The sequence below is a fragment of the Lonchura striata genome, chromosome 12 (assembly GCF_046129695.1).
Source record: "Lonchura striata isolate bLonStr1 chromosome 12, bLonStr1.mat, whole genome shotgun sequence".
NCBI classification, from domain to species: domain Eukaryota; kingdom Metazoa; phylum Chordata; class Aves; order Passeriformes; family Estrildidae; genus Lonchura; species Lonchura striata.
Window position 1 is genome coordinate 11,543,361 of NC_134614.1, and position 23,692 is coordinate 11,567,052.

A 23,692-nucleotide genomic window follows, 5' to 3' on the forward strand; every position below is an offset into this window, starting at 1 on the left:
TACTGCCAGCAGGCTGTGCACTGTCAGGCACTTCTAAACCAAATCTCTGCACACCACTGCCTACATTACAGACACTCAAACACACTTCTGAAACATCTTTATACATATACTCAAATCTACTATGTGAAATACAGGCAATATATAGTGGACACTCATTGGGAAAAAAGCACACTAGAGTTGAAAACTTTGTTAAATCATTTGAGCTGGTAGGTTTTGAAAAGAAGAAATCATTATATTACCCAATTTTATACTTTTAAACACATAGTCATTGGCAAATAGCAGTTTTCAGAATGGATGGAAATATACATCCAAAGAGTTATTCTATTAACTCTCATTTATTTAATTAATTCCAGTTCACAAAAGGAAATGTGACATTTGCCACACTTGGAGACCTGCGGTGTGCAGTGTTTCTTCATGTCCCAAAGATTAAATTCTTTAGTTGTCAGAAAACATCTGATACCTGGAAGAATTGACCTCTTGGAATATTCATCTCTAGACAGTATTTAATCAAAAAGCAATATAATATCTGTGAAAAAAGGGGAACCTAGCCAAGGCTTTGAGATCCTCTGCTATAACTTTCAAACCCACTAACTGTCAGATAAAATTCTTCATTTAAAAAAAATAGATGACATCCCTCAAAGCTCTATCTGTCCAAGGCTCGTTAACAGTAAGTGATAAAAGACATTAACAAGGGAGATATTTTTAATGAGCTTGCACATTGTGTGTCTGCAGGCAGCCTGACTCCTTCTTGTGGCCCTTGGGCTCCTGTCTTACCAAAACAGATCTCCCCTCATGCAATTCTGCTCCTTTGGCTTTTGTCAGTACTTTACAAGCTGTTACAAAACAAGTAAAATAAAACCCAACTGAAATCCTGCTAAGTACCAGCCAAAGCATTCATTCTGGCTGCACAAGAGTGTCCAAACCCATCAAATTCAGGTGCCCAGATACCAACAGGTAAAGTTGCTTTCGCAGCAGAGGTGGTACCACATGTGCAGGGAGTGTCTAACACCTGCAGCCAGTGACTGATCAATGGCAGGCAAAACCAGACAATGTCCTTTTCCAGGCTTTGTGTGGCCAGGATTATTCCCCAGCTGTGGGAATCTACAGGTCAAAAAAAAAAAAAAAAAAAAAAAAGATTAAAAGATCCTAAGATCCCCAAACAGTTGTGACTATGGAGGCCATGAGAAGAAGTTAAGGAAATGTCCTGCTGGATCACACACCCATAAAATCTCTTTCATAAGGTCCAGAGGGTCAGCTTCAGGCAGAAGCTAATGGAGAAGACCTCTAACTGTGGAGTGGAAATGGGAAAGTAATACTGATTGTCAAAGGTGCCTTGGGAACACTGCCCAAGACACTTAAGAACCACCTCTATGACTTTTTCATTTGTCTCCAGAGTTTCCAGAAGTCTAGACTTATATCTTGGAAATGTCAGTATCAGACAAATTTATGGTGAGAAGCAAAGTTCATGAGATAATGTGGGCAAGGAAAAGAGGATGTTGAGGGGAGGGAGAGAGAAGAGAGAGAGATAGTAAGTCTAGACTTTATTTTTCATATATCTTCCATTTTGTGACATCATCTTCTAAGGATCTAGTTGATCTTGAGCTCATGGGGAAATAAATCCAGTTCATAGACAACGGCATCAGTTCATTTGACTATGATACAAATTGATAAAAACAAGTCTTGATTTTATCTAGTTTGAGCATCTAATGACAAGGGATTCATCGTGCTGCACATATAGCTAATGCCTAACTCAAAAAAAGTATCAATTCAAAGTTGCAGAGAAAGACTGCAAGCCAGGGTCACACAGAAATGCATAAATATCATGCTAAACTACCAGGATTTCCTTAAGTGAGTCCTTCAGTCAAAGCTGGGACCTAAAGTAATGTAGATGACAGCACTGCCCAAGGTTCCTTCCATTCTTAGCATTCATCACTCCTTAATTCATGGTTATGTTGAACTTCAGTTGCACTGTACATATTGTACATATTCCTATTCAGCCTGAAAGCCATTAATGCTTTAAATGTGCCCATTTCATCTGATGAACAGGCTGACCAGAATGAGTTTCCAACCTGTCTGGTTAAACAAAGGAGAAAGGCAAACCTGAAAACATTAAAGGGCTTAAACGTTCCCTTTGATTGTCCTTAACTGATTTACATCTGGAAAAGGCATCAGAGAACATAATGTGACAAAACTAATAGGTTAAGATGTTTGCAGAACAAGAATAATCCTTATGCTATAGACAGGAAATATTCAACTCAGAATAAAGTCTAATGAGGGCAAAATAAAGCTTAGGCATGTGGAAATGCTCTTCTTTGAGGATATTCTTTATACCAATTACTCTTCAAAGGTAATGTGTTAATGATTTTGACAAAAGATTACAATTAAATCAGATGAATAGTTCCCAATGCTTTTGCATCTAATGTGCTCAAAAAATGTTCTTTTGCTCATATGACAGATTTGTCATATTTGTATGTTATTTTAGTAATACATATATATGATTTCAATTTTGTCAAGAATTTAAAAACATCTCAGCCTATTAATCTAATTTTTATGTGACAAATAAACAATTTGTTTTCATTATTGTTTTTTGTTTTCCAAGAATATCACATGGGGAGAAAAGCTGCCAGTTAATTTATACTTGTTTGCTATTTCTTCCAGAAATTTATTTTCTTCTATTTATTATTAAAATATTGTCCCTAAAGATTGACCATTGTCTTGAGCTTTACAGTCTCTTCCAATTCTCTCTAAAAAATTATTTTGCCTTGATGTGTTTCTGATATTAGCACAGTATCAAAGTAACAAAACACCAAATTCCCTGATAAAGCTCAATTCTGGGACACAGAGAACACTGAGTGCAAAGTGGAGAGGCACATGTGAGTTGGGATATTTGTCAGTGTTTAACATCCCACATATGACCTCAAAAATTTTAACCTGTGTTTCAAAAACTATGCTCTGATAATTTTTTTTCCTCCCACACACTTCAGTAAGAGCAGTAAGGCTTTTTTTTTTTTCCTTTCTAGATACAGAGATTCCTTTTCTCAGAAAAAAAATTACTTAATAAGTTGATAAAGATCACCTTGAACAGATTCAGGAGATGAAATGCACAACAAATTAATTAATACACTTAGGTAGCAAGAGCAGGAGTTGAAATCTCCCATCTCATGCACTCATAGAAACCTTAAATTCTGGATTGCTCTTTCTCTCACATCTTTTCCTACCCTGCTTGCTCCTTTTGCATTATCAAGACTTTGAATAAAGTAAAAGCCAAAAAATAATGTTTTGAACAGGTTTTTTTTGGGTTAAAGAAAAAAAAAAGACATTTATGTTATAACTAGGTAACCCTTGTTTTGAAACTTCTGCTTTCAAAACACACAAGTGAACAGATAGGGCCTTCTTATTAATCTAAGTTGTTTTTTTGTTTTGTTTTCTTTTGTTTTCTAGGGATTAACAATAATTACCTAACCAATATAAATAGAAAACACCAATATGAAAGGTATGATCCCCAAATCCTGACTGGCTTTCACCTCTACTTCCTGGATCCCAATTACTTTGAATTGCAGTTCTCAGCTCTTTGTGTGATTCCTCTTTCATTATTTAATGTACTGCTTTAACCTCTTTACTTAGTCCATACCTATTTTCACTGCCATGCTGTTCAATAAGTCCTCATATTAATATTTATATATTATAATTGGTTTTATCTTTAGTTTTGCGGAATGACAGGATCACAAACTATACCCTCCCTTTGTGTCCTAGTGTATTACAAAGAATCTACAGGTAAATTCATATATACAAATAGCATTTTATTCCTTTCCTATAGTGGGGTTTGTGCCATTCTGCCTGCAATTACAATGAAAATATAATAGATATACTATGTCAGCTATCAAAAGAAAAAGAAGAAATTTGTACCTCCTATTAGTATAACTATCTATTAAATTAGGAAAACAAGATAGATTTGAGTGGAAGCAATGTACTTTTTCTACTCAAATACTGCCACAAATCTGACTCAATGTAAGTGCTTTATTCAGAATTATCAGTCAGAAGCCAATGTCCTGATGCTCCTTCTCCCTTTTCCCATCACAGTCTTCAGCACTGTGGAACCCTCCCTCATCCCTGGGCTTTGAAGTGCATCCTCAGCCAGAGATCCACACCCTATTGCACACCCCTGAAGAATTTGATGGCATTTACCTTCTTAACTACTGTACTCTTGTATAAGAGTAAAACAGGCATTCTAATTATAAATAGCTGTAGACATTTCAAACACTCAGGTCTTCCAGTAAAATTGCTGTAAATTTAGAAGAGGTTATTGGATGAAATGGTCCTAAACCATGTCTTCATGCCTGCTGCTGCTCTTCATCCTTTTTGCTACAAAGTCTTTTGGACATTGCTGTAGTTCTTTGGTTTTACCTAGGGCAGAGAAGCCTGCATTCCTATTTAATCACTACAGCCTGATGTGCCTGACATTGTTTCCTGGGATATGGGGTGACCAAAAGCCTGTGGGTCACAGGTTAAACTTTCTGGGATACGTGCATACATTTCCAGCATTAATCCCGATTTTGATTTTCAGGATATTCAAGAACTTCGAGGCTCAGCTGAAAGAAGTGTATTGTCCCATTATAGAAAAGGGGGGATGGGAGGGGGAAGTGTATAGAAAACAGTTTTCTGAAAGGCAGCCTCTTTTCTGCCAGAATAATTTCAAAATACCAGTTGAATTGCAAGTACAATTTCTGTTCCTTACACCTCTAAGTGGACTTGACTGTGGATTCAAAAAAAATGTACCTGTTTATTCTCTAAGGGAAGACTATTTAGAATAAGTGTATGCTTACAATTATGGTAATGCTTAGAAACCTCAGTTATGAAAGGATTTGGTTTGGGTTTGGTTTTTTTTTTTTTTTTTTTTTGTATATAAGTTGCAGTGAAATCTAATGAATTGCATTGAAAATGCGTGACTTTTGCATTCACATCACATTGCTCCTTCTCTGTTCACAAAGTCTCATAAATGCAACCAAGACAGATCAAGTTTCACTGAGAAAATTAGCCTAAGAAAAAAAGCAGAATTCCCTTCCACTACCACCCTTTCTGCTTCCCTCATACACTCACAAGAGAAAGACTAATATCAGCTGCAGAGAGAAGGAAGAAATTAGGTCCAAACTTGATATTTCATGCTACATGTAGACTTTGTATTTATGAGAGCTTTACATGGACTCATATTTGTCAATAAAAATATGGCTCTACTTAAATTCGCAGAAACTGTGAAACACACTGAATATTGCTTTTACTTTTTACTTAGCCTCTAAATTTTGTCTCCATATGCAGAAGAATGAAGATTACCTGTCAAAATAAAATGCTTCAAGAATGAAATATACAGCATGTACTGTGGGAAAGTTCTTGGTTTCCCTACAGATGCAGCAGCTGGTGTGCACTGCTCATAAGTGCTTATTTTATTCAGCCAGAAAAATAAAATAGTTTATGGCATATTTCACTGAAGACATCTTGAATTTTTCACATGCTTAGTATTCACTATTTTTTACTTTAATATTCATAGGTCTTCACTGAAAATTAGCACTCTTGGTACTATAAAAGTCTAATTTTAACTCTCCCATTCAATGTAATATACTGTTACACAGGAAAGAAATCAAGATGTCTTTTAAATCCAGCTTCAAGTATCTACACACTTCATATTAAGCTGCAATGCTTAATTTAATATCTGTACAGGACTGGTAAACATTTTACACAATGGATTATGTAGCCTAAGGGACAAAGCCACAGCCTTCAGAAGGTGGTATAATAGGTTTGAAGGATGACTGTACACTTGAGAGGAGGCAGAAAAACCCAAAGCAAGGAAATCTTTACCACAATTGCCAGAAAATAATGTAGTCACTATGTGAGCACACCCTCTGGCACTCTCTTCTGTTAGGACAGGAGAGAAGTCTACAGTACTGTCATGGTCCACAGGCTACAAATGTTCCCAATGTAGCTTTGTATTCAAAGCTTTTGACAAAAAAGGTCAACAGCTGTGGTTCACTGAAAGTCTGGGGGCAATAATTCTGTGTTTTAATGACATAAATGACAATAGTTTTTCAACAAGAGAAAGAACAGAGAGAGAGGAGAGACAGCAAAAATGGAAAATAAAATTAGTCTCATTTCATTTCCTTTCTACATTACTAGTTGGAATAAAACATAAAATATTGTTCCAACTTCCCTCAAGTGCTTGAACTCATTCTTCAAAATGAAAAGCGTTAATTACCTGCAGCAGTTACGTTCATCCAATGCTACAAGATTTCATTTATTTCATTTAGCCTGTCCGACCTCCTCAGAGCTGCTATTGGACTTTTACTTGAGCAGTGAAGGGAAGGCTTGCATATTATTATGAAAAGACTCAATCCCAAATATGCAAACAAAAATTCCTCAAGGATCAAAAGAAATTAGATCATTAATATCATACTTGCATATACATTTAAAATTTTATTGCTAAATACTGGCACAGATAACAAAAGATTCTGATACTGCTGCACGTGACTCTGAAAATGCATACTGCGCTTCCAGAAAAGATGTAAAAAAATAGTTGTCTAGGGAAGAGAAAATGTTTCCTACATTATATTAATGTTATCATTTAGGATGAGCCAAAAAACATCCTTCTGCAGGTTCAATTAAATGGCTTGGGAAACTCAGGGATCAAAACATTTACTAGATACAGATGTTATGAACTTAAAAACTAAAAAAAAAAAAAAAAAAACCCTTTATAATCCTTCCTTCTAGACTTCTACTGTTTTCCTACCATTCCTACCATTTTGTGATGTGCTTGTGATTTTTCACAGGAGCTCAAAAGGTTCAGCTCAGCCGAGGAACCAATGGAGTAACTTTCTGCTCTCCTGTTCTCAAAATCTCTTTTATCCCCAGAACACACCTCCCACCACTGGCCAAGCGTGTCAGCTGCCTGATCCTTTTCTCCTTCACTGACACCAGCAGCCTGAGTGCCAGTTTTGTCTCCAGTGTGATCCCTAGGAGCTAAATTCTCTGCTCCTAATGCAGATTGTTGGATTTTTTTTTTTTCTTCCTGCTGTCAGATTCATAACAAAGCCAATAAAAATGGAGGGTCTGCTCACGGAATCGGTTCCACACATACTTGTCTTATGGAGGTGAATAATCCTGCTGATTTCAAAAGAATGACAAATGTGCATGAAGTTCAACATAAGTGTAACTGATTGCAGGCTCGTGGCCTGGATGCTGATCCCAGGATTTGGCTCCAGCAGCACAACCTTATGCAGCTTGTGCTGATAAGCCTTATTTTAATATTAGTAAAGGGGGTATGGCACAGAATGTGTCTGTTAGAAGGTTTAAAATACATATGTATTTTATTTAAGAAACGTTGAATTTCTGGGCAACCTCCCTAAATTCCTTCAGTTTCCTGAACAATTAGAATCAGCTTTGGCATTCTTGTGTAATGACGCAGCGGAGAATTAAATGACAGACCATATGTATATGAAATGTATGTAAATTCATACAAACATGCAGTACAGTTAGACATATTATAAGAGAAAAAAAAATGCCAGAGTATATGCTGGTTTGTGCACACAAGGTTCAACACTCTGGTAAAAAACCTGCTGTGCTTGTCTATGAATTTTTCTTAACTTGCCTCATCTATAGAACAAAACAAATGCTTAAAACTTTTCAAAAAGCTCTCTTTTTCAGAGAAAGTGCACATCTGTTCACCAAGTCGGACCGGAATTGGCACACTGCATTGCATCCTTCAAAACTTTTTTTTGGAAACAAATTTCAATTTTTCAACAAAAATGTTCCTAATTATCTCCATGTAAAGATAATTTTTATACGCTAGAAGACACTGAGGCCCAAACTGGCAACAAATACCGAGTCCTAGGAAAAGGAAGCAGATTTCTCTCTTATCTGTGTGCCCAGGCACTTCTCTACAAGAGCTCGAAAGCCACACACACACAGAGGCTCTTGTGCAGGCAATCAGGGGCAGTGCTGAGGTACAACATTTTAGTCATGGTGTCACCCACACAGAACTCTTGGCTTACAGAATGTCACAAGTATTTTAACACCCACAGCAAGATGTCACACTGCTTACAAAGCAATCTCTCAGAAGCACAGGCAAACCTGATGATTAGCTTGCCATGCTTTCGCTGGTGCTGTTTCCTGGCACTCCCCTGGGACACAGCCCTGCCTCGCTGGCACTCAGGGCTGCTGCCAGGGAAAGGGGATCCTGCATTTTCCTGCTGCTGCTCCATGGAAAAGGCAGCTCCAGCAAGTGCCCAGCTCCTCCTGAGCTGCTGATTCCTTCAGCAGCCTGAAGGAATGCTGCACTTCAGCCGGGAAACAGAGGTGGAGAGAGGGGCTGTCACCTGCACAGCCAGAGCACAGGGGTGCCAGGGAGTGGCAGCTCCCACTGCTCAGGGGACAGCAGAGAAGTGACCCAGAGGGATCACCCAGGGCAGGCTCCTCCTGGGCTCCCAGAAAAGCCCTGCTCCCCTGGACTCTGCAGTTTGCACCTCACATTATGTTCTCTGAAACTGGCACTATACCACCTTTTGTACGGGTGAATTTTTGGAAACAGGAATGACACGATGGCATTTGCAATAATCTCATGGCTTAGTTGTTTGTTATCTTTTTATACAAATGATTAATAAAAGCTTTGCTTTTATGCACGGTGAATTTTGAAGTACATGAGTAGTTTAGCATAGAACTGGAAAAAAGAATTAGAAAGTTAACCTGCATTTTGAGAGAAACCACTAATCTGGAAGAAGAAAAGAGCACAGCAGATTTTGGAAACATTTTCCAAAATACTTCAGGCCAGAATTTCCACAGGGTTTCTGAACCATGATCACAGCATTTATGATGTATGTATGATGACTTATTACAGATTTCCATCTAGCCTAAGGGACTTACTTTCCTAATTTGTTACATATCATAACAAGAAGAAAGTGAAAATAGTTTGTAATGACCACCACTAAAGAAAGATTTGTAAAATACAGACCACATTGACCCATGACAATAAGGAACATGAGTTGAAAGCAATTCAACGTGCTCAAAACACCCTCTCCAAAAGCAGCACTGATTTATCATTAAAAAATAGGGAAATTTTAAAATAAAACTCCATCTCTATTCATCCATCCATCTGCTTTATACATCAATTAGGAAAAGAATACATCTGTATGGTTCATAATCTAGATATAAGCACCTGCTGGAATAGTTTTGTTAACAAGTCTACAGTCATTTACTACAGTTGTTATTTTAATAAAATTAATTGCTAATTACTTTTGCCACAGAAGAAACTCCTAACCAAGGAAAGAACCCAAGCAACCCAAATCCGATATTAACATTGGTTGAACCCATTAGCCAAAGCAGTCACCCTTACTGTGGAAAATCCCTCATCACTGTGGACAATCCTGACTGAGCAAGGAACATTTCCTTACTTGGTTAACTAAGGTAATCTCAAACTAATGTGTTTGTTCTTTGCATACCTTATTTCCCCATGAGCCAGTCCAAGCTCTCATCTGCTACTGCACTTTCCAGCTGCTCTCAGAATTAGAACAGACTCCTTGGATTTATGAGTGTCTGCTCGGAAGCTGGACAACTTCCAGGACCCAGGAGATGAACGTGACCCTCTGATCAGCAGTCAGCAGTTCAATACTGCTCAAGGAAAGAACTTCCAGAGTGTTCAGCAGAAACACAAGCTTGAATACACTGAACACAGCCCTCTGTTCCCTCAAAATTCTGCCCAAAACAGTTTGTGACCATACTTTTGCATAGGGACTGGGAAATATAGCTGACATCTGAAAATTACCTAGAAATAATACAAAGAAATCACACTCCTACCCAAGCCATAACACTAAGAATTCAGTGATTTTTCCAGTAATTACTTATGTCACATACACAGCAGAAGAAACTTGTTCTATGTTTGTACATGGATTGTTCTATGTTTGCTGCAGGAATTGGTGATGACAAAACTAGCACTGCTCATAGATTTTTGCTGTAAAACTACTCAGTTTACCAAAAAGGTAGGGAAAAACTACCAATTTTGCTGTTGCAGAGTATTTCCTAACGAAGTACTAAACCAAAATATAGCTCTTTTTTACCTTCATAAAAAAATGTCGAATTGATTTTAAGCATGGAGCTTTATTCTTCAGCCAGATGCTCTAGATATACAGATGATCACTAAAGAAAAAAAATACACTAATGGCAGATCCCTTCACCACAGATATCTGTCACTGCAGATTTATCAGTTTCATTATGGCATCCAAGAATGTTTGTGCAGCTGTTTTTGTTATTAATTGCATATCTCGAGTAGTGCTAAGTTAAAACTTTTGAAGGAACATCCTTTTCTCAGAGCTACCTGTTCAGCAGCTCCATCCCCAGAGCACAGCTACCTGTCCATGCATTTGGCACAGTGCTCACTGGAAGTCATACATGACTGAGCTTTGATAGTCATGCTGTGCCCTTCCACCCTGAGAGAAAGAATGCAACTCATGTACCACTTAATTTCCTGTATTTTATAATTTAGATATTCTCTTAATGCTTAGTTTCATGCTGTAATATTAATAATTACTAACTGATTCATGAGGAATTAAAAATTTAATTTGTATGTTTTAAGAAACTTCAGATTTCCCATTGGATATTTCCAGATCTTCTGTACCCAAACTGAGGGTATAGAGCAGGAATGCAAACTAGAAATTGAAAACAGATAAGTGCTTTCCTTGTGAATGACACAAAAGCAGGGAAGCACTTCGATGGCTCTGTGATTGGCATTGTTTCAGTGCTACAATAATCATTCCTGGTCTCATGCAAATTTAAAGTTGCCAAATACTATTTTTTTATAACTATCATATTCTTAAATCATATTGGGAATGCATTTAGTAAATAAGTGTAACTAAGGAATTTGGCAACCTCTGCCACCTTCAATTTACATCTTTTTCTGGTTGAAAGAAAAAACAATTACTCTGTATTACTCCTGAATCTTAAAATAAATGTAATCTAAATGTAGACGCAATGTTAAATAAATATACATGCATTTCATGCATAGGCATTTTATACCAAATACATTTATAAACATTAAGTAACAATTATAAATCAAGTTTTTAATTGGTGATAAATTCTAATTAATTGATGAAACAGTTACTCTAGAGAGCCCTTTAAAATCTCCATTCATATTTCTTGATTAAAAGATGTGCAATATCAGGAATCTTGTAACAGGCTGGTATCAAATCTTATGTACAGTGGAGGAAAAGGTCATATAAAATGAAGCTTCTTTCAGGTATCAGCAAGATTCACTTTTTATTAACTATTTTATTTAAGATATGCAAAGGCTAAAGTCTGACCGATGAAACATTTCTTATCATTCTGTATTGACTAAATACTCATTACTGAAAATGTTGCTTGAAATTTTGTATGTTGGGTTGTGAGGAGTTGAATATTGTCTGGAACATGCAAGGCTTCAGTGATCAGAGAATTTCTTAAATTGGTGTATATGTATAAACCAACTCTAAGTTCTCTATAGGAATAGTAAATCTTTCAATATGAGGATAAGGGGAGGTGCTGAAGTTCTGTCTTGCACCAATAACAGAAAGCAAAAACCAGAAAAAAAAAATATAAAAATACAGTCAAAACAAACTAGGAAAAAAAGGTATTAAATACTGGGATGTCTGAACATCTGACTAAAATCACTACAGGGCAAGCTTTGGGTTAGACTTATAGAAAGCCCAATTCAATCAAACAAGAGTCGTCAAACTGGAAGCTGACACGTCAGCCATGTCCTGTCCAGTGCTGTCCATCACAGGAATAAATTTACAATATTATAAAGCAGTGTGAAAATGCCCTAAATAAGAAACCCTAGTGGAAATCTTGGCCTTCCCTGCCACATTTGTTATTTACATTAAAATAATGCCCAGAGGCTGTAAACAGGATTGGAACCTGGAAACGAGTTCTGACAGCTCCTTGCACGGTGTTGTCCAAGCTTGTAGAATTGGCACGTGTACACAAAGGAACATGTTTGTGTACACACAAACACACACCAGCCTGCCCACTGCACACGCAAACACACAGTCCTTACTTGCATACTCCGACCCATGGCCCTACACTGTCAGGATCATAGATAAATATATTTTTACATATTCTATATAATGAAATTACCTCTAGGTGGTCATTTCATTATATAGAAAACAAGTGGTGACACTTGTTTTATTTAAAAAGCAATGTAGCACAAAATCATCTAAAACCTGCTAATTTTGTAAGTAAAGTCCCCAGTACTCACAGGAACAGATGTCACATATATTTTATCATTAATTTTTTAAATTAATAAAATAATTAATTTTTAAAATTCATAATATATGAAGACAATATCAAGTTATACCTCTTTGCTCATTATCTGACTAGTATTTTGAACATGGGATGAGTTAGATATATTTTTCTGCTACTTTCTCATTGGTGAGCCCCTGTAGCAAATACTTGATCAAGACTAAGGTAAAAATCCCTTAAAGAGGATTTTTTCCTTATACCTCCTGTTAGAAGACATGTATCCACAGCAGCTCTGTTAACTAGGCACATAAGAATGCCCTTAGTTCTGTCCAGAATTACAGAGTATTACCTTCTGCTGTGGCTATCAAATCCATGGATATTCTCAGCCTGGACACACAACTCCCTCTGTAAATCACTTTTCACCTTGTGACAATTTATGTTTTATATCCGTGTCTGCAACCTGAAGGGGAGGAAATAAATCTATAGTCTATCTATCTTAGTTCCATGATGAGACCTCTGTTAATTAAGTCTTCCCCAATCATCACCTCTTTAATTGGCATTTTTCTAGTATCAGGAAGAGATGCCCAAGATTTATATGTCTGATGCTGCATAAAAAGGCCACCAATAATGCCCAGCCCTGTACCAGCATGGTAGCATCTACTGACATCAGAATTACTTCTTCTCTTAAAAACAAAGTCTAAGCAATGAAGTACTTATAGTGTTAGAAGTGAAAAAAAAAAAATTGGGGGAAGAAAAGCAGAAAAACTGTTTACAGATATTTACTAAAAAGATAAATGTTCCCCAGCCAAAAGGACGTACTGCCATCAGATTAGGAAGACAGAAAAATCAGAGTTCTGTACCAATGGGAAAACTCTGAGCCCAGATAACAAACTCTTGTTATTCCATAGGCAGAATATTCCAAGATATTTTCTGTATTAAGATTTATAGATTCTAGGCAGAATATTCCAATATATTTTCTGTTTTAAAATGCACAGATTAAGATTTCAGAGTTACAATATACCTCAGGCTTGCATGAACTTTCTGTAGGGTTTTTATTTTGGGATGTCTTGGTTGTACAAGAACTAGGAAAATTTTAAAACACTTCAACACCTCTTTCCTCCTTTCCGTCTCTTGTTCTCTGCAAAATTTTTCACTAGTTCTGTAACATTTGCCTTATGCTCCTTTTCCATCCTATGGAGCCATATCTTCTGGAAGAGTTTACCTGCTCTTAATCTCAACCATTATTTAAAAAAAAAAGCCTACAGAATTCAAAACAATATTGTTCAACTAGGTTCTAATACATTTATTTATGCATTCCTTAATTTCTTTCTAACAAAATCTGATTTGGCCCTACATCTTATGTTTCTTCAATATAAACAGGGCATTATTTAAAAAAAAAAGTTATTGTTTAGGCATAAGCCAAATGCACCTTGGTGAACATGACAACAGTTCTTATTTATGCACAAGTAAATCAAGGCTGTATTTGCACTATACAGTTTTAAGGGGTTTCTGACATCATAAATTAAACTGATTCTGTTAATTGTTTAGGAAAGATTCAGCTCTGATAATATTTTATGCTGAATTACATTAACTTACTGACTTTGATGGTTACACCTCTTGTTCAAGATAAATATTTCTAAATATTTTCACTGAGAATGTGTTCTAAATAAATTTATCTAGCACTACATTTTATTCATCAACAAAAGTGCTAGTGATTAGAAGCTCATGATGTAGCCAATAGAACTGTCTGAAAATCTACACATCTTGAATAGAGAAAGAAAGAACGAGGGCAGGATGGAACATTTTTTTTTTTGTTATCTAGAACTGCATATATTTAAACTAAAGGGTTTTTTAATAGCTTCTCAGGCTTTGATTTATTTCACATTTAAGGGATTTTGTCCCATATCAAAGACGTCTGGTAAAGAAAAAGAAAGATTCTTAAAACCCTCCCCTGCAACCTTTGGCTGAACACATAATTTTCAATTTAGGAGCAGGTGACAGTGAGGTATCTCCCAAGGGCAGAGTATTTAGACTTCTACAGCATTAAACAACCCTGTTGTGATGAAAGCTGGACATTCCTCAGTGCTGGGATCAAATGAAAACATTGGTGTTTCACTAAACTTTGAGACTGACAATGTAAGAGTTTTACAAGAACCATTAAACATTTATCAGCGCATCCTGAAAATTACATTTAGCCAAGGGAAATAGTTACATAAAGAAAACAATCTTGCATAGAGTGAAAAAAAAAAAAAAAAAAAAAAGCAGAAACTTCTTAAAAATGGATGCATATTTAAGAATGACGCCTCTTTGCAATAACCTGTCAGCAATAATGGGTTTCCATAAACAGGAAATGGTATTTTAAAAATAGGAACAGATTATTATTATCTCTGATGACAGAAACTACATACTTTTTTCCTTCTGATTATGTTCAGCTCAAAGTCCATCAAGCTGAGCACTTTCACAGACCAAATAACAGGAAATTGTAAGAGCAGAAGAGAACAGTGGAAGTTTCTGTAACAAAACTGTGGCAGAAGTTGTGGTCACGAAAGATCAGTAGGAAAAGGCTGAAGAGGCAGGAGAAATGATGTAACATGGGAAAGTGAGGTTTTAAGTTAGGAAAAAGAGGTTTTGAAGAGCCTGCAGGTTACTAATGAGGAAAGAAGGGAAAAGAGACTGAATTGAAAAGAAATCAAATGAGCCTGAAACCCTGGAAGGAATATTGCAGCTGGAAAAGGATGTAAAGGGAAAGGAGATAAGAGAATGAAGAGTCACTAGAGGATCTAAGAAAGAAGACTGAAATCCTGAATAGAAAGTAGGGATAAGGTGCTTCCTCAAATTAGGAAGACAAAGTGGAGTATGAGGCATATCCATGCATGTGTTGAGATATTAGTAACTGGGATATTGGAACATTTTTCATTTAGAAAATTTCTCTTAATGACATGAGGCTGATTGTCTTTGACAGGAGGGTTTGGCAGACAAAAAGCTCTCAGTACCCAAGAGGAAAACTAGAAGACAAATTTGGAAAGACAGCACAGTTCAGGATTACTTGGATGTTAAGAGTGTAGAAACTATGAAAAAGAAAATAGAAAGTGATATTTTTGTTTGGCCTATGAAGTCTAGAACAGGAAGTTTCTGTATTTTAGAACAATGTCTTACAAATTGTACAGGTACTAAACAACATGAAAATTAGTTAAAACAGATCAGTTTTAGGAACATGTGCCACATTTTAAATATGCCTTTAACTGCCTATACAAAGCATTGCTATAAGAAAAATTGCCCTCATCTGTTTTGCTAAACACCATTTCCAGAAGTGAAGCTTGGTCTCATTGAAACATAGATAAATATTTGTGTTCAGATGATGAATTCATTTGCTTGTTCTAAAGATTCATTATTTGATTCTGCATCTCTAAGAAAAACAAATTTGCACAAAGGTTTATCACGTCTCCATTTCAACAGTGCACAGAAAACTGAGACTGTTGGAAATGCACAACTGCACTTTATGCAACAAAAGCCTATTTATAAATTATGACTCTATACACAATATGCCTTGGGGATTGTTCCTGTTCTAATCAAATACTTTTGCAAATTTCTTGCCAAGAACTGAAAAAGTATTTACCTGTAATAGGTGAAAAAAATGATACTATCAGGTAAAATATGTTTTCACATACACTGTGGATGTTTTATTCACTCACTAGCCAGCTTCTAAAGGTTCCACAAAAAATTAAATCACATAGCTTAAATATTTGTCTGCAAATAACACTGGTTAAGTAACTCTGCAACATCTGGTTTCCTTTTCTGTTTGCTATTTGAGAGCTTTTTCTGAGTATAATTAATCCTTATAAAATGGGAATAAAGCAAGTTATTGTCTTTTGGAAACTGATGAAGTACATTACAACTACAGAGAAAGGGACTGTACTTCATTCTGCACAGCAGAGTTAAGATGCCCACAAAGAGGAAAAAAAAAGTTTACGTTCATGTGAAAATGGTACTTGGAGCTCAGAAGTCTAAATTCACTTAACAAATTTAGTAAAATGAAGTACTTAGAGTAACCACAAAGCTGAAGGGGAGAATTTCAGCAGAAGTATGGTTTGAAGAGTTGGAAAATAAAAGCACAGAGAGATATGAGAGGACAGTTTCTGTCTGCCTTGATTTTCCAGGGCTCTGTGCCAACACAGACTGAATTTGTGGGCCAGTACAGATAATCAAAGTGGGAGAAAAAACCCAACATATGAATGGTGCTTCTATGGGAGCTGTGGTAACATACACAAGTATTTGCATGTTCATGACAGTATTGATCTAAGACCAAAAAAAGGTTTTGTCCTCTCTGTATCTGTCAGTCTGCACAGAAGAACAAAGCCACACTCCTAAGAAATCATCTTTGAATTGAGGATTCATTACTGTAACACTTCAGCCAGCAGACCTTGACAGGGCAGCTCCAAACCAAGCTGTTTAAAAAACTCTACATCAAAAAAAGTCTTTATTATGCTAATTACAGTAGGCAAAACTAATATATCCCAATCTGCCTTTTAGAAATAAAAAAAAACTCTTGCCTTTGTGCTCCATAAATATAGGTTTAACATAAAAAGGTCACTAAGAGACACTGAATCTTGTTGAAAATATTGTTTAACCTCCTGTTCCTGTTTCACATGAAAAAAAAAAAAATCAAACTGAAAGTAAGAAAAATTGGAAGGAATACTAAATTTAGTAAAACAATCTTTCCTACTTGTCCAGTTGAGGTACTTGGTCTACACATAAAAATAAATTAATGGGTGGATTTTTTTTCTCCCCTTTAAAATCAATTCTGTCACCTCATCAAAACCGCCAAAGAAGATTCACACTGATCAGCTAATTACGTATTTATAATGCATAATAAAATATTATCTACTTTGTGTTTCTGTTTTGAGGCTTGATCTGATTTTGCTTGGTAAACACAGTCCTACATTTGTAAGTTTGTTTGTCACCTTTTATAATCAAAGTTTATTTTGCATTTCAAAAATATATTACCCAGGAAAGGATTCAGACTTTATGGAAGAGGCTGGTCCACCACTTTGCCACCTACACAAGCAACAGCTTGAACCTCAGACTCCAAAACACAACAAAGAGCATTACTTTTTCCAAGAAAATCTCAGCAGGATTCAGGATGCAACCTTGATATCCCTCAGCACTTCTGACTGTACAATATATATGAAAGAAGAGTGGGTAATGCATGTAGGAGTGACACAGTCATAACAGTCTAAAGCACAAATATCCACTGTTCATTGTATTCAGTTTAATAAAACTCTACTTTTGCAACCCTCTTCATTGTGTCTTTAGAATAGCATCTAGGCCTGCTGCATACCCAGACATGTATTGGACTTTGCTTGCTGGATCAAATTAAAACCATGAATTGGCATCACCAGTTTGGCCAAAATTTATTAACTACTCTAGGTATGCCACATTATACTGTTTCCAAAAATCAGTTTGCTAAAGGAAATCTTCCCGCTGAAAATGTGGAGTTTTTTCAATATGCTTCAAATTTCTGCATTTTTCTGCATCAATTTGTTATGGAACTATCTTTCATATTATCCCTGCTTTTATTTTCTTTGGTGTTTGTTTTTAAGTAGAGTCATAAATGTATTTCCATTTCATGCTATTCCCAGTTAGGAATAAAATGACGGTACTTCCAAGAAAGAAAATTACCCGGGAATCTGTTCTGCATTTGTAGACAGGAGAGAGGCACTTTGAATGGAGAAGAAGAATTAAATTAGCCCCAGATACAGGGGCTGAATACTAGCCATGTGTTTTTGAAGTGAGTATCTGCAAACCCTTTCCTACAGACCCTTTATAGTCTGAACTTTATAACAATAAAGGTATAATCTGGTAAAAAGTTCGCTGCCCTACAGCAAGCACAAAACACTTTTTTTTTTTTTCCTTCATCCAAAGGAACCACTGGTCTTTGAATAAAATATTTTTACCTTCCCCCACAGCCACCAGTTTAGAATGAAAGCATATTCCATGTTTAAGATTCTATATTTACTCAGTTTAAATATTTATGGGTGAGATGTATATACAGTATTGAATAAAACAGAAACCAGATTCATTCCTTAATGAGTGAGAAAGAATAAACTTCATATGGGGCAAAAAGTAGTTCTAGAAATTGTCACTGCTTTCAAGTCAGCAGCCACAAGAAATGTTGTCTTCTCAACTACTGTACAAAATAACAAAACCAAAAGCAAGAGTTAGTTTTTCTTCTACATGATCAGATTTTTATGACAAAGGTTAGAATGTTCAAAAATGTGTTTAAATTTATTCAGCTGTTCTCATAGTTTCATGTTTCACTGGGCTGCTACACTGCATTATGTTCCCATATGACTAGATTAAAGCTATCTTACAGGCTGGTGAAGTTACTAGCCCAGCATCTGAATACTTTTTCAGAACCTTCTTCAGAAAGTATTGACAAGCTGCAAAAGTCAGATTGATTGGTTTGGGTTCTTTCTAACAGGACATCCACGGTATTTGTCAGATCAGCACTTCTAAAGAGTGTTCTTCCTCCAAAGATACTGATAAACTAAAAGTGGTTTTAAACCCAGTTGTAGGGAAACTGGACAGTCCAAGGCAGAGGTAATGGGATACAGATACTTTAACCTTTAGGTCATCAATTTAAATTCAGCTCAAGTTGATCATGACCAACACTTCCACTTGATGAATGTTTGCTAGCCTGTGTAAAGAAATAGACACAATAAATATTGGTGGACGCATTACCAAGGTAACTGATCCCTTTTGGTAATCTCAGAAGAATACCGACACGCTGACAGGCCACGAAACAGTCCTGATTCCTCTGGTTTCATGGAATCCATCACAACTGCAGACTCCAAAACAATGTCCTAACCACCATCAAATTACTTTCAACATGTTTTGGAAATTTTTTTTTCTTTCGTTAAGTGGATATTTCAACCAGAAGTGTCTTCAGCAGTGATCACAGAGTTATCTTACCATAATAAAGTTGAGTGTGCAAAGAACACAGAAGGCTGTATTGGAAAATGGTGTTAAATTCCTTGTTATAACCCAAGTACTACTTTCAGGCAGATTTCGTTGAGCTGTTAAAAAAATGGATATAGGAAAACCAGAAAACCCAAGACAGCTGACAGGAATAACCAGAGGCATGGAAAGACAGTTCTATACAGAGTCTGAGATTGAAATTTAGTTTAGAGTCCAGATTAACAAATGTTGCCTGGTATGAATATATCAAATAATGATTATTACAGGCATTCCTTCAGAGCCTGAGGGTTATGAATAAAGCTAAGCACAAAGGTTCTTTCCCAGCCTGTAAGAATTCTGAAGATTTCAGAAAGGTCGTGTTAGTATTAGGACAAATCCTTTCACATTTTTCACAAAAGCAGAGATACCCAACCTATTACAGACAATAGTCCAGTGGTAAAGACAGTTGCCTTGGATGCATTAGATATTCAGCTGGATTTAAGTCTCTATTCAGCTGGATTCAGAAAAGGAAATTGAACCAAAGTCGCATGTCTTAAAGGATAATGCCTAACTATTAGGCTCTGGGTATTGTAATGCAGATTTCTCTCAAGGTTTCTTTCTGAGCAGTTCCATTTCCAATAAATTATTATTTGCTATTTGAAATTAAAGCTTTCTAAAGGAATTTGTTTTAAAACTACCCTTGACATAAGAGAGGTTTCAGGTTTGATAAAGCAGTAATTTCTATCAAAAACTCTGTTAAGTTGGAAAAATCCCTATTAGCTTTAGTATTTCCAAGAGTAGATGTAAAAAATTTCAGACATTTGTACACAATCTTCTTCCTTTGTGGCAACACTAAAAAGAGGACAGCAACACCGTGCCATGAGATCTTTTCCTCCTCAACATATCAAGTGATTTAAGACTGAGAAATCATTGCTACTAATCATACACAAATCAACCTCTCCTATAAAGTAAAAATAACAAAATCTGCAATAAAATTAAAAATGTTTTCATGTAAAATTGATCAAGGGAAAACACAACAGCATTCACACTACTCTTTTTTCTACCTAACTCAGAATTAATTTGACTATTTTTATAGCTGGGAGGATAAGGTCTTTAATGTGGGCTTTCACTGACATATGAGTCATATTTACAGTGATTTACTTTTACCCTTCCAATCTATAATCTTGGAAGTATGCTGTTCCCAAATGAAATAGCAATTTTCATGTGATTTGAACTACAAGTCTGTTTTTCTTAGCTTGTTCTTCTATAGCTGATCCCGTATTTGACTATTGCCTTCATCAAGATGCTTACTGAGCACAACATTTAGTTATTGTAACTGCCTTATGCAGGGATTCCCAAACTTCAATGACTGAAAGTCAACCAAAGTCATGTAATATAGTTTATCCATAGTTGTACAAAATTTATTCATTTTTTAAGACTCACCTCTCAAATTTACCACTCCACCAACTCATAGCTTTCTCCTTCTCAATTTTCCCAATCTAAGTTTCATCCAGTCCTCTCTACCTGTCTCTGTCATCATGTAGGTTACTACAGAGTGTTTTTTAGCTATTTATCCCAAATTCATAACCATGGTACCTAAAGACCCCCTTTAACACACCAACTCACACCCACTTTAAAGCAATTAATTCACCACCATGCTAAGCAGTTCCCTGCACCAATACACACGGAATTATTAATATTATTACAGTCTTTATCAATTTAACTTCTGTTCACTGGGAAAGGAAAGACATTAATGTTATACTGAACAAATGGTAGCCCTGTTAAAGCCAGATTATGGGACAGTGAATGTCCTGTGTGTGGAACCAGAAGTGCTGCCAAAGGAACTGCAGCTAAACCACAAACAACTGGGTACAGGCTGCATCCTTCCTACTTCAGTGCTCTCCTACTACCTAAAAAATTCCCTTGCAATGAAAATAGATACTAGCATGGCAGAAAAAGACTTGTCTTTAAAACCAACCACCTGTCATGAATAGAAGTTTCTATTCCCACCTCCACCACCCCCAGTTCACCATATTACAAAGCAGAAATTTGGCATTTGGATGCCAAACTAGGTGATACATCTACTACCAAGAAAGTAATGTGTAAGGAATCACATTATTTCTCCAGTGTTTTAAACAAGTAGAAACAATCATAGAAAAACTGCCAAGGAAATCTACAGTTTCAATTTTGTACTGTCTGTAGGTCTTCAGACAAAAAATAATGCACAGATGTCATCTCTAAAATTAGCATTTCTATTAAGAAGAAAACCAGACTCATCCTAGTTGATCTTGAACATTGACTTATTCACCAGAATAATTCCACTGATGCAGATAAATACATTTGCATGAATAAGGGCCTGCACTGCAGGACTTCATAAAAACATATATATGGGGAAAAAAAAAGAGCCTAGAAATTGTCAGCAATTTTGACAAACTTTTGTCTTATAACTGTGATGCAGTCAATTTAGTTGGCCATTCCTAAGTTCAGATCTAATACACACTGCTCTACAGTACTACCTGAACAGCACTGATGTGTTCAAAGCAATTTCACTTTTTAAGCTTCAAAACACACTGTTTGTCTCTGGTTCATAACTGTTGATGCACTTTCGAATCACAAATTCTTCTTGTCATCTTGCCTAATTATAACACATTCTTTAAAACTTAACTTTTGTTTGAAAAACAGGTTGATGAAATCTCTCAGTTCTACATTCAAAAGAGCTGCTAAATTAAACTAATTAAAAGCCTAAAAATGTAGGAATTCAAAATGGGTAGTGAGAAGAATTTAGACATGTGTAGCCAAAATTATGATCCTGGAGATGTTCCTACCCAGAGATGCTCATACCCCATCCTGGAGATGTTTCTGGTGGCAATAAAGGCTTTGATGGTAATACAGGCCAGACCCAGAAGTTGGATCTCTGTGCAGGGCCAGAGTTTACCTGCTCAACCAGGGTGCTTCTTCTCATGGCTCAGCTTCTGCCCAATCCTGTGGGGAGCTGCACAGCTGCTCTGAGGAGTTGGACCCACCAGGTACTCTCAAAGCCAGCCTAATAAACACCAACCAGGTGGGCTCCCTACAAATCCTTCTGGTGCTATTTCTTTCTAAAACAACACATGAGCACCAGTCATTCCCAGCCTGGCAGCAGCTCTGCTCATCCCAGAAGCCAAATCCCCACATCCCATTCCTTCTTCAGCCTCAGACCCAGCAATGTCCTTCAGCAGAACATTCCATCAGTTGGCCAAAGGCTGCAGTAAATGCTGGGGGCAAGGAGAGGGAGACATCAAAGTTCTACCACTGAAGCTCTCTCATTGTACAGAAAATAATTCAAGATTCATTGGGCTGGAGAAAGAACACAAGAGGGAGCAAGAGTCTGTAGCCTAGTGATTTGGGCACTCAGCTGGGAAAAGGAGTTCTGGGTTCCTGGCCTGTACTCCATAGAAGGTTCCTGCAATTTACCTGAGATTCTATCAACAATCTAAATCTTAGCTTGAATCTGGCCATGTTTTCCTTCCTGATCCAAGTCCATAAATAAGACTTAGTTTGCAAACATCAACATATCTCTTGTATACTTTTAGTGCTAAATTTTAAATAGGAAACATCAATAAAACTGAAATGTGTCAAAATCTGAAAGCTTATTTCATATTCACTTTCCTTTATAATACTTGAAATACAAGAATTTACTTGTGATCAGGTTAAAAATACTATTAAAATGAAAATACATGGTTTTACCTGTGTCAATAATGCTGTTTGGAACCACTAAATTGGAAGTTATTTTTTCATCTCCTTGTCAGGATGAGGTAAGATTTTTTAGAAGTTATAAAAATAGTAATAGCCTTCTAACATCTTTATTCTGCTCAGTTTCTGATTCTCACTTAACAGTATTTTCATTTGCTGTTTCTCATTCCCTAGAACAACAGTGCAATGTCATGCAGGCGACTTTAAATCCAAGCGAGGTTACCCTGAAATTCCCACTCCAACAATTTCATGGACATATTTCTGGTTTTGCTAAACATTCTTTTCATAATAGCTTCATTTTGGGCCTAAGCCTACATAACAGGGTCCCTTTAAATAATATTCCGTGCCTTGAAACATATTAAAAAAACTGTTATATCAAGGCGAGTTATGCAAGGGCTCTCTATGGTTTTAGCATATTTACTCTGTCACGCCATGTGTGAGACTGCAGCCTCCACAACAAAACCTTTACACACTGAAGTCATTATCTCTGTGAAGTCTGCAACTGGCATTTAAAACTTATTGATGGCCTGGGTATTGGTGGCTCAGTAGGCAGCACTCTTGCCGGAGGCCCGGGAGGTCAGGGGTTCACATTCTGCTCAAAGAACAAGTTGGACATATTCCAGGTTTGTGTGTGGGCTGTGCTACACTCCTAAAGGGGCAGTCCTTAGGACAGTAAGTGAAACCTTGGCTTTTTGGGGATATCAAAGTTCTCCTGCAAAGGGAAGAGGAAGAGTAAGAAGAAAGTTTAACAAGT

At 36.5% G+C, this 23,692-nt stretch overlaps 1 protein-coding gene across 14 annotated transcripts in view; it reads right to left on the reverse strand.

The window, feature by feature from the left end:
- ERC2 (ELKS/RAB6-interacting/CAST family member 2) overlaps positions 1 to 23,692 on the reverse strand; it is a 413,681-nt gene that overhangs the window by 34,174 nt on the left and 355,815 nt on the right. The window lies entirely within an intron of this gene.